This window comes from Acomys minous (assembly GCF_964271855.1).
Source record: "Acomys minous genome assembly, chromosome: 6".
In the NCBI taxonomy this organism is placed as follows: domain Eukaryota; kingdom Metazoa; phylum Chordata; class Mammalia; order Rodentia; family Muridae; genus Acomys; species Acomys minous.
The window spans coordinates 57715031-57729629 of record NC_140487.1 but is presented as its reverse complement, the minus strand read 5'-3'; the positions used below and the strand labels follow the sequence as shown (position 1 = coordinate 57729629).

Here is a 14599-nt window from a genome sequence, read left to right as displayed (position 1 = left end):
AATTCATGGAGAGTGGTTCAGATAAATCCCCTGCGCCATGAATTCTTGTGGGTAAGACAGTATAGCCAAATGAATGAACTTATCTCACCATCACCATCCTCACCACCATCATCTTATCACCACCATCATCATCACCACCACTGTCACTGTAACCACCATGACCACCATCACCATCACCACCACCACCATTATCATCATCATCATCATCACCACCACTATCATCATCACCATCATCACCACCATCATCTTATCACCATCATCATCATCACCACCACTGCCACTGTAACCACCACGACCACCATCATCATCACCACCAGCCACCACCACGACCACCATCACCGTCACCACCACCACCACCATTGTCATCATCATCATCATCATCACCATCACCACAACTTGGCGATCAATACAGAAAAACCAAAGATCTTAGTTTCTGGCTTCCACATCCACATCCACCCTTGCCACCAAAAAGAAGATGATGAAGGGGGCCAACTTGCGGTATGGCTAGAAGTGAAAGTCAAAGGCATGGTCTTGGTGTTTCCCTGGCTTCCATTTATCTCACAGTGCCACCAGGGTTCACAAGCACCCATCAAACTGGCTGGATGTAAATCTCTTGATCTCATGCTGATTTGGAAGCAAGAGCTGCATGTCTGCCTTTTTCACGGGCTCCCATGCTGACTGCCAACTCAAGTGGTGGCGCTCTGGGTGAGGCCGGCGATAGCCTCTTTGCACGAGTTTCCTCTGGGGTGTGCCTGTTAAACCCTCTCTTCATTTTGCTCTTCTCGCAAGTGAATCTGTTCAAAACAATCTAAAAAAACGTAAAGGCATATGAACTATCTTCGTTTGGGGAAAATACATTCAAAATAGAATTAAATTTAATTTATCGTATGCTACTGAGACCCCCCCCCCCCCCAGGAGCCTTAGGCCAAGCTGTCTTTTCTTTCATTTAACTTCCTACTAAGCCCATTTTCCTTTAGTCTGAAATTCTGGGCAAATCAATACAAGAGTTAATTTTCTAATTCAATTAAAGTTTTCCTTGCCTAATTATTACTACTATTGATTTTTTCTTACTCTTTTGTAAAGCCTCAAAGTCTGGAAACCCACTCATTAAAGTGAGCCAGAAAGTAACACAGGTAATATAGCCTGCACCCTCAGTGCTTGGGAGAGGGAAAAAGGAGAACCAGGGGTTCCCGGGCGTCCTCGGCTGTGTAGCAAGTATGCTGCCAGCCCAGGCTATGCACGACCTTGCTTCAAATAAACAAAGCCAAACATGATTAATATTGATCCTGGTAAACAGAGCATTTGAGTTGCAAATATTTGGTATTTGAGGCAAATATTTAGAATATAGAAGATTCTCTAAATGACCAGTGATTTACATGAAATCCCAGGCGTTTCTAGCTGTTCTGTGGAGGGGAGCACTTCCTAAGTTTTCTCTGTCACCCTAAAATGTAGAAAAGCAAATCAAAAGTTGATTGGCGTTCTAGTTGCTTGGGTTTGGCTACTTACAATGAAATTTTATGGCCTAAATACAAACAGTGTACATAACTCTTAACAGGTGGTAAGCCAGGCGAGGTTCTTACGACAAAAGCTGTTTACACAGGAGCAGTGGCCACCACCGGGAGGGAGGGATCAGAAATGAGTGGGTGACCTGACCACATTTACTTGGGGGCCACTGTCCAAACAAATGATTTTGTCCACCTTATCTAAAAAGGCCCATAGTGAAGTGTTTGCCTTCCTCTCCACAGGACACTGTAGACAGTGACCCAGTAAAATGTACCTTGGTGAGAATTCACCAGTTTTGGCACATCTCATTAGTTGTTCCAGGGTGGTGTGTGTGTGTGTGTGTGTGTGTGTGTGTGTGTGTGTGTGTGTGTGTGTGTGTGTGTGTGTTATTGCAGTTCTTCCTGAATTGGTGCCAGAAACTGTAGCAGGTAAAAGAATTATTTTTTCTTATCTATAAAATAGTATTAAATATTTATCTACTTTTACGAGCGTGAGTGGTTTGCCTGTGTGTGTGTGTTTGGTGCCAGAAGATGTCAGAAGAGAGATGTCATCCCCGAGATGGTATTGAGCTGCTGCGTGGGTGCTGCAAATGGAACCCAGGTTCTCTGCAAGAGCAGCAAGTGCTCTGAACCCCAGAGTCAGAGTTCTAGCCACCATACAAAAGAGAGAGCAGCCAGATGAAAGCACACACATGTATTTAATACCCATTGAATGGAAGGGGGTGGGGAGGCTTCAGAAATGAAGTCCTGAACAGGAAGCCTGAGGTTCATGATAAGGACAGTTATGTAGAGATAATTGGATAAAAGGGGTACAGGGGTACGGTCCAATGACAGTAGACAGAGGAGGAGGAGAGGAGGAGGAAAAGGAGGAGAAGGAAGAGGGGAGGAGGTGATGGAGTGGGCTGGTGGCATCCTCTTTACTGGCTCATGATAGGGACACAGCTGGCGGTGCCCACCATCTTAGTGCTGTGGAGTAGAATGCATGGCTAGCTCATCTAGAAAAGCGTGCGTCTCTCAGCACGGTGGTGCAGGCCTGTGAGGAGCCTTCCTCTCTGGAGAGAGTGCAGTGAGGCTCCAAGAGGCTCATGGGAGGAACTGTTTCACTTGGTCTGTTCTGCGCTTTCAGGAAGTTGGAGCTGGGAGAAGAGAATGGAAAATGTGGAATCTCAGTTCATTGTTTTGAAGAGACAAGGGATTAGTTCTCAAAAGACAAATGGTGAGGAAGCACCTCAAGGCCAAGAAAGCCACCAAAAGCGTAAAATTAAACTCTTTCTTCTTACACGAGTTTGCTGGAACTCAAGCCCTGTTGTGACGCTCTTCCTGGCCGGAGGGACCTGTGGAGGTTATCGTGACCTTCTCTGCTTGGGAACTTTCTAGTGCCCCACCCTCCTGCTCCCAAGCCCCAAACACTGGAAGCTGGCATCCACTTCTGCTGTTCTAGAAATATCTGTGAAGTGAAAGCCTGGCAGAGTTTTTTTTCTCTGCACCCCTGCCTTATTGGGAGGGCAGAAGGAGACCCTCGCCACCCCAGCCTTCACAGTGATTTGTTTAGAAGCATCTGTTATATTTTACGAAAGCTGATTTCTCAAGGATGAGTTTATGTCTGTGGTCACAGGGCCCACTTCCAGGCCTGGACATTTGAACCTTTGGGCAAAATTCAGACTTGGCCATGAGATTTTGTTTAAATGCCCTTGGAAGGACTAGATCCACCCCCACTAATAGTAAAGAATGTTTAAAAAGCACTTCAGAGTTTACCGATTGCACATTTCCATTATCTCTTTAATTTTTACAACCCTGTGTTGCATTATTTTACTCTAACAGATCCAAAAACCAAAGCCTTTGAGGGAGACACTTCTCTGGCCCATAGGCTTGCTCTGGAAATACAACTAAATGAGATTATATGTAAAGCATGAGACGGTAGGCTGGCATATAGTAAGTCCTAGTCAGTGAAGCCACCTGCCAGCACCTCATCTTGCTTGTCATCAGTGACCAGCTTCCCAACATGGAGGTGGCAGTGCCTTTATTTATTTATTTATTTTTACCATTATTATTTTATCCACCTCTAGAATGTGTTACAGCGTCCCCATGGCCCGAGAATCAGCCATTAGGCTCTTTGTCCACACAGCACAGGACCTTGAAGTTGTGGTCTTCACTGCTCAGATGCCTCGTCTGTGAATGAGGCATTTAGTTGCGGTGGCCTCTGACGCCTTTCGCTCTAAAAGCTTCATGTTTGGAAAACCACTATTGCTCCAGGGAAAAGGGTGTGGCACATGCGCTCTGGGACCGCAGCTCCTCGGTGCTGAGCTTTATGGAGGCGAGAGAAGACCCTGGCTGGGCTGTGCCATCAAGGGAGTCCTCTGGGGCAGCACTCCTAAATCTGTGGTCTATGCTTACAGCCTTAGATATGTTACCATTTAGAGAGAGGAAATAGGCCAGAAATCGGGGATTTTCTTATTTGTGGAGGTCAAAGTTTACAGGCCAGAGAGATTGAATCCATACTCTGTATGCTACTGAAAGTAAGAAAAAAATAAAAACAAGGGAGTTTTTCTTTTGTGTTAGAACACTGATCAACAGACAGTAGTAGACACCTAGCAGAAACAGCCAAGGTGTCACTTGGGGGTGGGGTTCTCTGGAGCACAGTGCTAGGTCTTAGTTCTCTGGAGCACAGTGCTAGGTCTTAGTTTCTATATACACCAATGGAGGGAAAGGCAACCATTGCTTATACTTAAACACATATGGAAAAATGTATTTTCTGCAAAGATGGGGTATTTTAAGTCAGTGTTGTAAATGGTGGTGGGTGTCGGGGGAGGGGCTCTCTTCTACTGGGAGCCAAGTGAAGAACCCAGTTTCTTTGTTTCTGATGCTTTTTGCAGATGTGACCTCTTGGTTTTGTCATCAGATGTTCCCCTGTTGGTTTGATTTATAGAGTGGCTAATTCTGAGCATAGGGAAATCAGGACGGAAATTTCAGAGTATCAATCACCGTCTTCATCTGCTGCCTTGTCTGACATGGTTATAATTTGTGGGCTTTCCATGTAAATTAGACATTTTCTTCAACCAGGAAGCTAGAAAAAGTAAGGTTTCCCATTACCCCTCCCCACTGTGTGTGTGTGTGTGTGTGTGTGTGTGTGTGTGTGTGTGTGTGTAAACAATATTCATGTCTGCTTTAAGGGGAAATGATGGGCTTTTATCATTTTTTATAGGGACAGGCTTTGTCCTCTGTTATTTATGACCAGGTTTCAACAACCCTGTTTAGACTCAGAGTTAAGACAGACGCCTCAGTATTTGGAAGAACATAGAAGCAAGCATAAATAATACATAAATAGTTAGAATCTAGTTGAAAAACTTAGGTATCATTTTGGCATTGTGCTTTTTAATTTTTTTATTTTTTGCCTTGGGTTTGGGGTACATCAAGTTTGGGGGAAGTTACACAAAGAGTAAGAATTGTGTGTGCATGGGTGGAAGAGGACACTGGCCGGATTGAGCCTCCATGCTCCCCTCCTCCTCTGGCTTAGACTTGATGTGACCTCAGGGACCTCTGGAGAGAAGGCATTGAGAGACGCTCATTTAAATTTGGAGGTGGGGGTTGGGGGATGAGCTTACCAGCAGTCTTTTCTTCTTCTTCTTCTTCTTCTTCTTCTTCTTCTTCTTCTTCTTCTTCTTCTTCTTCTTCTTCTTCTTCTTCTTCTTCTTCTTCTTCTTCTTCTTCTCCCTCTCCCCCCCCTCCTCCTCCTCCTTCCTCTTCTGACTATAGTCTGTCCAGAGTTCACCATAATAAGAATCGCTTAACATTTGGGGGACTCTGATTTTCTTCTTCAATACCTTCATTTTAATAAGAATGACAAGATCTGCATTCACACGATGCTGTTGCATTTTTGGTTTTGGTAGTCTGCTTTTCCAGGTTCCAGGTTCTTGCCTTGTGGGCCGATGTGGGAAGTTGGAAAGCTGCCTGACTGAGAGGCTAGAGCTTGAAGATGGTTTAGGATTGCTTGTGGCGTGGCCTTGACTCACTTGCCTAATCTTAGTGACTACGTATACAGCATTTGTAGGATGAGGACGAAATAACGCTTGCCTGCTCAGGGCATGCTGAGAGTGGAGAACATGCCTTGTAAACATTTACACAGGTGCTGAGAACACCATCTCAGTCATCTGTGTGGAGCAAGGAGAAATCTAGGGCTCAGGCCCTTCCCTGGGCAGCCTGTTAATGTCAGGTTATTTTTCCATCTTTGCTTGTTATTTAAGATTATTACCATGAATCTTCTTACTGCCCAGTTCAAGGGCTTTCTCCTGCCCTAGTGAGTGGCTGACTCTCTGCCACTCACATGACCTCTCTTAACTTGAGTTTTCTCATCTGCAAGAGGAAGGTGATGGCAACTGAGTAGGACAGAGAGAGGATTTGTGTAAAGTGCCTCACCTAGTGCTTGGCAGTTGCTAAGATCTCCTCTATGTTAGGTGTCACTGTTAAACTAAGATGAAATCAGTGTTTGCTTAGGTACGACCTGCCATTAACAGACTGAGTGGGTCTACCAGATCAGGGGTCAGCAAACTGTTAACTCATGAATGAATACATCTTATTGCTTGTTTTTGTAAATAAAGCTTTATCAGAACACAGTTGTGTTTGTTTATATGGCGTCTGTACTGTCTGTTATTCTCCAGTTGAATAGTTGTGCCATAAAGTGTGGTCTGTGTACAGAGTCTAAATCACTGACTGGCCCTGTCCTGAAGAGAGTTAGAGATTCAGTGGAGTTCTAATTACTATTAGTGGCCGGTGGAAGCCTCATCACAGCTAACATTTCTTGTTTGCATTGTTTTCCTCATGTCTACTAGAGATGGCTAAGGAAACATGGCTGTGGCCTAGAGAGAGAACCTGTGGTTAAGAGCACTCACTGCTCTTCTGGAGGACTTGAGTTTGGTTTGTAGTAATTCTCAATCACCCGATCTCCAGCTCCAGGGAATCCACCGCGTCTGTGTGTGCACATACCCACATACAGACTCAGATATCACATACTTAATAGTAAGGAAACTTACCTGGACATTTGGCATATGTCAGTCCTTGGCATTGGATTGATGGTGATGTTACCATTGTTGCTAAGTAACCAGGAGAGTCCATGTGTATAACCCTTCACATGGGGCTGGTTGGTACAAGGCCTTGGGTAAGAAACACGATGTACCTTTCATGTGTGGCCAATACTCTTAACTTTCAGCCTATTCTGGCTTTCGTTGACTAGCTCATCTTTCTCTAATCCTTGCACTTTGTAATCATTATTTTTAAAAGTGGAATTGTTGTAGGAAAAAAAAATACATGGAGGGCAGCAGCCACAACAGATGGAGGCTTTTTCTATGTTGACGTTCTTAGGATCTCAGTCAGACTACGAGAATGGTAGGCACAGCGATCTCGCACTCCTGACATTTTAAGACCATGGCTGAACATAAAAATGCGAGAATGCAGATTATCCTAAAAAATGACAGTTTTATGATAAACGTAATCTATTAAAAATCATAGAATGGTTATAGCCATTTGACATTGTTAACAATATAATGATGTGTTAAAACGTTAGAGGAAGGGTTATGTCAGGGTTTGATGTTTTTATAAGTTGCTGCTGTATAAAAACGTCAAATAAGAATAATCATATACTTGACATTTTTCACTCGCTTTTCACTCTTAAAATAGCTCTAGCTAGAATTTTGCTCAACCTCTGGCTTCCCCTTCCCTAAATAGTCTCTATGCCCACCCATGCCACCTTGTTATTTCCTTCTGAATAATTTTTTCTTTTAAAAGAGCTTTAAAAAGAATGACTTCTTCATATAGATGTGTTTGTGTGTGTGTATGTGTGTGTGTGTGTCTGTGTTCTTGTATTTGCTCTGTGTATGTATGTCCTTTGGTGTTCATGTGTGTGCCACGTGCATGCATTTGCATTTAGGTGGTTTGGGATATTCGTGGGTGTTTTTTTTTTTCAAAACACAAAAGAAGGTAGGGAAATGAAGATGAACTGAGAAAAGTGAGCACATAGAATTAAAAGGGAGTCGTATGCTGACTGTGCCTCTGAGTGCTCTGAAATCATGGCAGATCGTCAAACTTCCATCCCACCAGCTTCTTTCCTCGCTCTGCGGCAGGTTTTCATTCTCTTCACTAATTCTGTCCTTCCTTTCTGCTTGAGCAAATGCAGAGGCTAAGCTCGCTGACTGCGTTGTGAGCCTTCCTCCTCCTCAAGGCGCCTCTGCTTCAAGCCGGCAAGAAAACATCCCGCTTTCTGTGGATTTAGCTTTGTTGGTCTAATGCTGTCACTGACTAAAACTTCACTGTTTTCTTCTTCTCCAAGAGACACTTTCTGATTCAGGCATGCCAGCGCCCCCTCTCACTCCCCCCACCTCCCCACCCCGCAGCCCTTTCTCCCTCTCTCTGTCTCTGTCTCTCTCAACCTCTGTCTCTGTCTCTCTGTCTCTCTTTCTCTCTCTCCCTTCTCTTCTCTTCTTTTCCTCCTCCTCCTCCTCCTCCTTCTTCTCTCTCTCTCCTCTCTCCTTGCCTGAAACCCCGATGTCTTCCTTCCTATGCAGCTTCCTCAGTGTTGGGGTTCCAGAAGTGCACCAGGATACCTGGGGCTCACGGTTCCTTTTGAGTTGTAAGTTGTCTGTCTAGTTCTGTCACTAACCCTATCCCTGTGTCACTAACCCTACCCATGCACTCCCCAGGTCACTGCAGGATGGCTCCCGTTTTTCATCAAGTCCAGAGCGCTGGTCCCTCAAAGGGCAGAGTGGGGCTTGTGAGTCCAGAAACAGCTGTCTGTCCTTGATCCTTCTGCCCTTTCAAAGTTTTCTTCCAAATGTGAGAGCTCTTCCTGGAAGCTTCTCTTGCTCAGAGCCCCTGTGTGGATCCCAATTCTTCACACCTAAGTGGCCTCTTGCTTTGTGGCACCCTTCTCATACCTCCCCACTCCTGTGGTTGTTTCTGCAGTCTCATTCTTCAGCTTTGTATGTACAGGCATAACTTCTGCCTCCAGCAGGGAGCTTATGGGGGTTGGGGGTGGGAACGCGGGGTCAGTGCTCTTCTTTTTCCAGGGGATGCACTGCTCTTGTGCTCTCTAGTGTGTAAAGAAGAAAGCCTACCAGTTTGTGCTTCTTTGTGAAATGTCATCTCTGTGACCTTACATAAACAATCACACACACACACACACACACACACACACACACACACACACACTTTTTGCAAGGACTTTGGCTGCTGTACAACATTTTGAGAGTTTTCTTGTCAGCAGGTTCCAAAGAGGAACTTGCATTACTATTCTTGCAAAGTGACAAGCAGCTTTGGGCTATAAAACCTTTTCAAATTGTTTTTTTTTTTTCCTTCCACAGAAGGGATTTGCGTGCTGACTCACTCCTACTATATTTATAACCCATCGCCCAGCCACTGCTAAGGCAAGATTTCTAATAAAGCTATGGAAATTACATGCACCGCAATGGGGCTGAATACATTTACATTCGTAGCATCTTAACATTTTCAAATTTATTGCAGATTACCTTGTTTGTGCATGTCTGTGCTTTAATGGTTTTTTATAGCAGAAAATAGCGGTTTATGATTGTATTCCCAGTAGAAATTTATTATGAATCCACCATATGGAGCATTGTATAAAACTAAGCCTGGAACATGGGTGGTTTTAATATTGCTTAGCAAGACCTATTGTACTTTATTGAAAATTAGTGATAATAGTCGTGTCAAGGACGGGAAGTTTGCTTTATGAGGGGAGTCTTTATTTTATACTTAAATTGTCACCAAGACTCTTAGATTTTCAGATGAAAATGATCCATCTTTTGATATAAAGACATCACCTCGTTGGGTGTTCATCCCCCTTTTTCCTGCCCTGTTCCTAGTGCCCCTCATGGCTGGCATTTGTTAAAATGAGGGCTGAGCAAAGGGGACATGGCAGTCAGTCCCCAGCAGGCGCCTGCAGGAGGTCGTGGTCATAGAGGTTGCTGTGAAGCACTTGAGTCTTTTTCTCTTGCCTTTTTCCTTCTTCCCTTGGCGTATATTGGAAAATATATAAAGGATTTAAGGTACTTATTCCCACTGGTGTTTTGGTAACTGGAAGATTGCACTTTTGACTTGTTCTCAAACTACTGACTTGGGTGAACATGTAACTACAGATACCTTTTGTTTTTGTTTTTTGTTTTTTGGAGCTCCTGAGGTTAAAAAAAGCTGCTTTAAAATTCCCACAAAGAGCCTACATTAATTTTATGATCTGGAAAGTATCTAAAGAACACAACAATATTAAACAGTGAAAACACCCTTCGTGGCACATTTCCTATCCTAAAGCTTTTGCTGGTTTCCCTGCACACATTCCGGGATAGACTGCCATTGCAGGTGTAGTCACACTGGAGAACCAGGAAGGAGGAGAAGAGATTGCTTTTGAGCCATGTAGGATTGTCAAGAGTTTACGGTCCTGTTGTGTATTTGAGGCACACAGCCATGTCTCGTGCCTTGAGCGTCTATCATGGCTGCGAACATCTGTCCGCGCTGAAAGGTTTATTATGCAGACTATGTGTGTTCTTGTTATAAATATGAAAATTTTGCAATAAGCTTTATAAATGTAAATTGCTGTAGAAAAAAAAAAAGAATCTTAAAAGTTAGGCTCACTATCGTGTCCCAAGCTTGCAGAGGAAACCTCCGGAGTGGCGGGACTTTCTGAGCTCCGCAAGTCCTTGTACTGCAACTCTGGCCTTGTCAATTTTTCTTGTCTTATGTTGTAGGAAGAAATGTAGCACTTTTGCAACAAACAGCGAATGGTTCTTTAAAAATTCAAAGTACACATGTGAAGCACATTTTATATTTCATGCAAACTGCTGCTGAATTTTTGAGGGACTCTCAACATCTTAAATATTCATGTGCATGAAGAAGTTCAGGGTGCTGAAATGCCTTTGAAGTGTGATTTTCCGCACTGGATGTCTTTCTTACCTACCCAGCTGTCGTCTTCAGAATATCAAATTACAAGTCTTGCTTTCTGCGAGGGAAAGGATTTGGTTGATCTCATTTTGGCCATCATAGAGTTGGGTCTTACTAATAGCTAAAGTTTGTTTTCTTAGGTTTTTTTGCTTGTGAGCCTAATCTTTAACGGCTGAGCCATGTCTTCAGCCTTAACATTTCTTTTCTATATGTCACGGTAAAATTTGTTAACAACATAATTAAAACAAGACAAAACAAAACAACAACAACAAAACCTGAAAAAAAGCCATGTGAAGTCAGAGCCGCTGACTTCAGGGAGCGAGTGGTAGGAGTCACCCATACATAGCCAGCCTCGCACCTATCCAGCCTCTTGTTGTGATATTGACAGTTTTGCATTGGTACCTGAAGTGACGTGTCTGTACCCTGTGGTCAAAGCCTCTCTTAGCAGACTGAGGCTTGGTTTCTCCTTAGGACTCAGGTTAAGGAAGCAGAGCAGCCAGCCTTCTGGAGCTGGTCCATTCTTCCGTTTGGAGAGTCTTCACTCGCATTAGTAAACTAAAGGGCAAGCCTGGACTCCAAGGAGAGGGCGTAAGAGTGGACTTCAGAGGGGCGACACCAGGACTGGGTCCCAGCCTCCGCAGGTCCATAGCTGTTCTTTAGGCAGAGATTGTTTTTTTTAAAAATAGAAATAAAACTGGTCTCTATTCATCAAATCTCTCCCACTTTTCTAGTTATGAGCTATTTGAATTTATTCATTTAAATTCAATTTTTTTCCAAGAATGAATGGCTCAAAGTGAGCAGCATTATTTCCCAAACCAGGCACACAGGCTCCCTGGAAGAGATTAATCAATGCAGAAACAAGCAGGCAGCTGTGAGACAATGGAGTGATGGCAAGGAAGCCGTATCATAAAGCAAATCGAAGAGTTTGTTGACAGATTGTACGTCAGGAACAAAAGAAATGTTTTATGTGAAAATTGTTATAAGACCCTCAGACTTTAAAAAGTATATTGAAATAGTTGACATACTAGCAATTCAAAAATCCAACCCCTCCCCCACCCCGGTATTTTTGGCATTGCAGTGTCCTTTAAAAAGTGGCTCTTGGAGCCAGGCATGGTGGTGCATGTCTTTAATCCCAGCACTCAGGAGGCAGAGGGAGGTGGATCGCTGTGAGTTCCAGGCCAGCCTGGTCTACAAAGTGAGTCCAGGACAGTCAAGGCTACAGAGAGAAACCCTGTGCTGAAAAAACAAAAAACGTCGCTCTTGGTATCCTAAAAACTATAAGCAGAATAGATGTATGGGTAGTGAAAAGCCCATGGTACATTATATTTTTAACTTACTTATGTGTTTATTCAGATGGCCAGCTTTTGGTCAAACACATTTAAACAAATATTCTGCCTAAAAACATTAAAATACCATCTATCTATCATCTATCTATCTATCTATCTATCTATCTATCTATCTAATCTATCTATCATCTATCTATTGCCCTGTAAGAGAGTAACAAAATGTTCAGTTGAATAAGTCAATTATTTTCATTTCATTCACATCTACACAGGCTGGCCTGGACAGGAGTCTGTTCCAATAATAGAAAATACTTAGGTTCATTGGAAGCGTTTGAGACACAATTGGAACACAAGGCATTAGCCCTGAGCAGCAGACCTCTCATGAAAAGAGGAGTATACTTTGGTCACTCCTGTGACTTTTCAGTATAGTGCCTATATGGCCCTCTTTCCAGAGAAAACCATATAAATATCTCAAAAGGGGCCCAGAAAGTCAGGTAGGTAGGGCAAGTGTGGGCCAGGAGAGGTCTAAACACAGTGCTGGTACTTAGTCTCTCACACTGACTACAGCACTCAGTGCTGAAGTCTACAAGCTCAACCATAACAACACCATTTCCTTTCTTATGTCCTTGCTAATCTGGATTAGCATCCAAATTGTCCAAACAGGGGCTAGTCATGAAAAGTCAACTTTGTTAACTGAGAAACTGCTACTTTGAGACTATCCTAAACGAAGAACGTTTGTGGGATTGATGTACACCTGGGTGCACAAAACAGCGGAACGTCCAAGAAATGCTCTCTTAGTTATCACTGACTAATAAAATGCACTTGGGTGTTTTGCTTTGCCGTCTGTTTTCCTAACCGTGGTGGTGACTTTTATCTGTTAGAAAGCGAAGCAGTCTAGAGCTCAGCATGATGAAGCTTTGGAACTTCACACTGGCTTGCTGTCAAAACCTTTTGAAGATGATTCCCAAACATCTTTTGATCTTTGCCATAGCTACAGATGGATTTTATTTGACTTAGATTCGTTTTTCTTTGCAAAATTTTTTTCTTTAAAAATTTATGCCTGTGTGTCTGCTTCTCAGTGTATGTACCATGTGTGTGTATGCCCATGAAGACCAGATGACAGTGTGGGGACCCTGGGAACTAGAGTTAAAGGCAGTTATGATCCACCTGATATGGGTGCTGGGACCCAAACCAAGGTCCACTGCAAGAGCAGCAAGTGTCTTAACTGCTGAGCCACCTCCCCAGTCCTTTACTTAGATTTAATGAAGAATTGTTGGGATTTTTGTTGTTTGTTTGTTTGTTTTGTTGTTGTTTGTCTTCCAAAACAGGTTTCACGGTGTAGCTTTGGCTGTCCTGGACTCTTTTTGTAGACCAGGCTGGCTTCAAACTCACAGAGATCTTTCCTGCCTCTGCCTCCTAAATGCTGGGATTAAAGGGGTGCACCACCACTTCCTGGCTCTGTCTTATTTTCATAATTTGCTATGCACAAGCATTTTATCAACTTGCTTTATAAATGCAACACACAACATGTTTTTTGTTTTTGTTTTTAAAGAAAAGACCTTTACAGGGTAAGTAAATGTTTCAAATCTGGTTGTCGACTGAGTAGGGCTTGAGCATTACAGCGTCCTAATGCGATCATTTGTGTTTGTCTCACAATGGAGAGCCCGGTGTGTCCCCTCAGAGCAGAACCGTTAGAACAACTTAGGAGAGCTCACTATGCTCTTAACGAGCAACATCCACCCATCTTGTTTTGTTGTTGTTCTTCTTCTTCAAGGGAAATTTTATTGAAATGGAACTTATTAAATCACAATAAATACTGAAGCAGAACATCTTATATATAGAAACTTTTTTTTTTAAACGAGTGCTGCTTAGTCTGAGGCATTGAGTCTGAAGGTGAGTTATAGTTCTGTGTGGTTCTCTGTAAATGTTCAATATTAATCAATGTTCCTTGCACTTTAGGTTGTGCACACTACAAGGTTGTGTTGTAGCGGTATCGTGTGGGGACGGCTCCCCCACGGTTAGTTGTTCTCTGCATTTCAGCCAGTTGTGGCTTTCTGTAAAGATCTTTTCTGAAGCGCGCGCGCACACACACACACACACACACACACACACACACACACACACACACACACACCAAACAACCCAAAAGCTTCTTTGGTGAAGGTGAGTGCTAACGTTAGCTGTGGATATAAGGACAGGTATTTAAAGTGTCGTTAAAGATGACACTGGTGGCAAGTGGCAGTGGTACGCTCTTCTCTAGGGTCCAAGGCCTCTACAGCCAGAGGTAGTTGGCGAGGGCGGGGTTTACAGAACCAGGCATGGGTCCTTCTACTGAGCGGGCCTTAGGCCCCATTCGACAGCCGGTGGCTACTCCAGGTGTTGCCATTGCATCTCTGGGGGCTTCTTACTGTGCAGATCTTGTGGTTGATAGGCGGCATAACTGAACAGGACTGTTGGTGGCTTCCCTCTGCACCCCCACCCCACCCCCCAGCAGCTCCCATAGCTCCTTATGGTCCCATGAGAGCTAGTCCTGAGGGAGGAGGATCTGGGACTGCTCCAGCTCGGTTCCTCTGAGTTCTGGTTCAGGAGCATAAGGGGGCTGGAGCAACCGGGTCTTACATTAAGTTTCTGGATGGTAACCAAGGAGAAAGATGATAGCTTATATTATTTTGGGGGGGGTCTCCTGCAATCTCCTTACTGAAAAGTTTTTTTTGAAAGTGGGGGTTTTGTTAGACACTCTCTTTTGGGGAGGAGCATTGTTACCCCAGGTGAGGCAACACACACACACACACACACACACACACACACACACACACACACACACACACACACACACACACACCACATATATAAATTTAAGTTAAAATAATATGACGCTCT

At 43.6% G+C, this 14599-nt stretch overlaps 1 long non-coding RNA gene across 3 annotated transcripts in view; it reads left to right on the top strand.

The window, feature by feature from the left end:
• Nucleotides 1–14599, top strand: part of LOC311599154 — a 139606-nt gene that overhangs the window by 74560 nt on the left and 50447 nt on the right. The window lies entirely within an intron of this gene.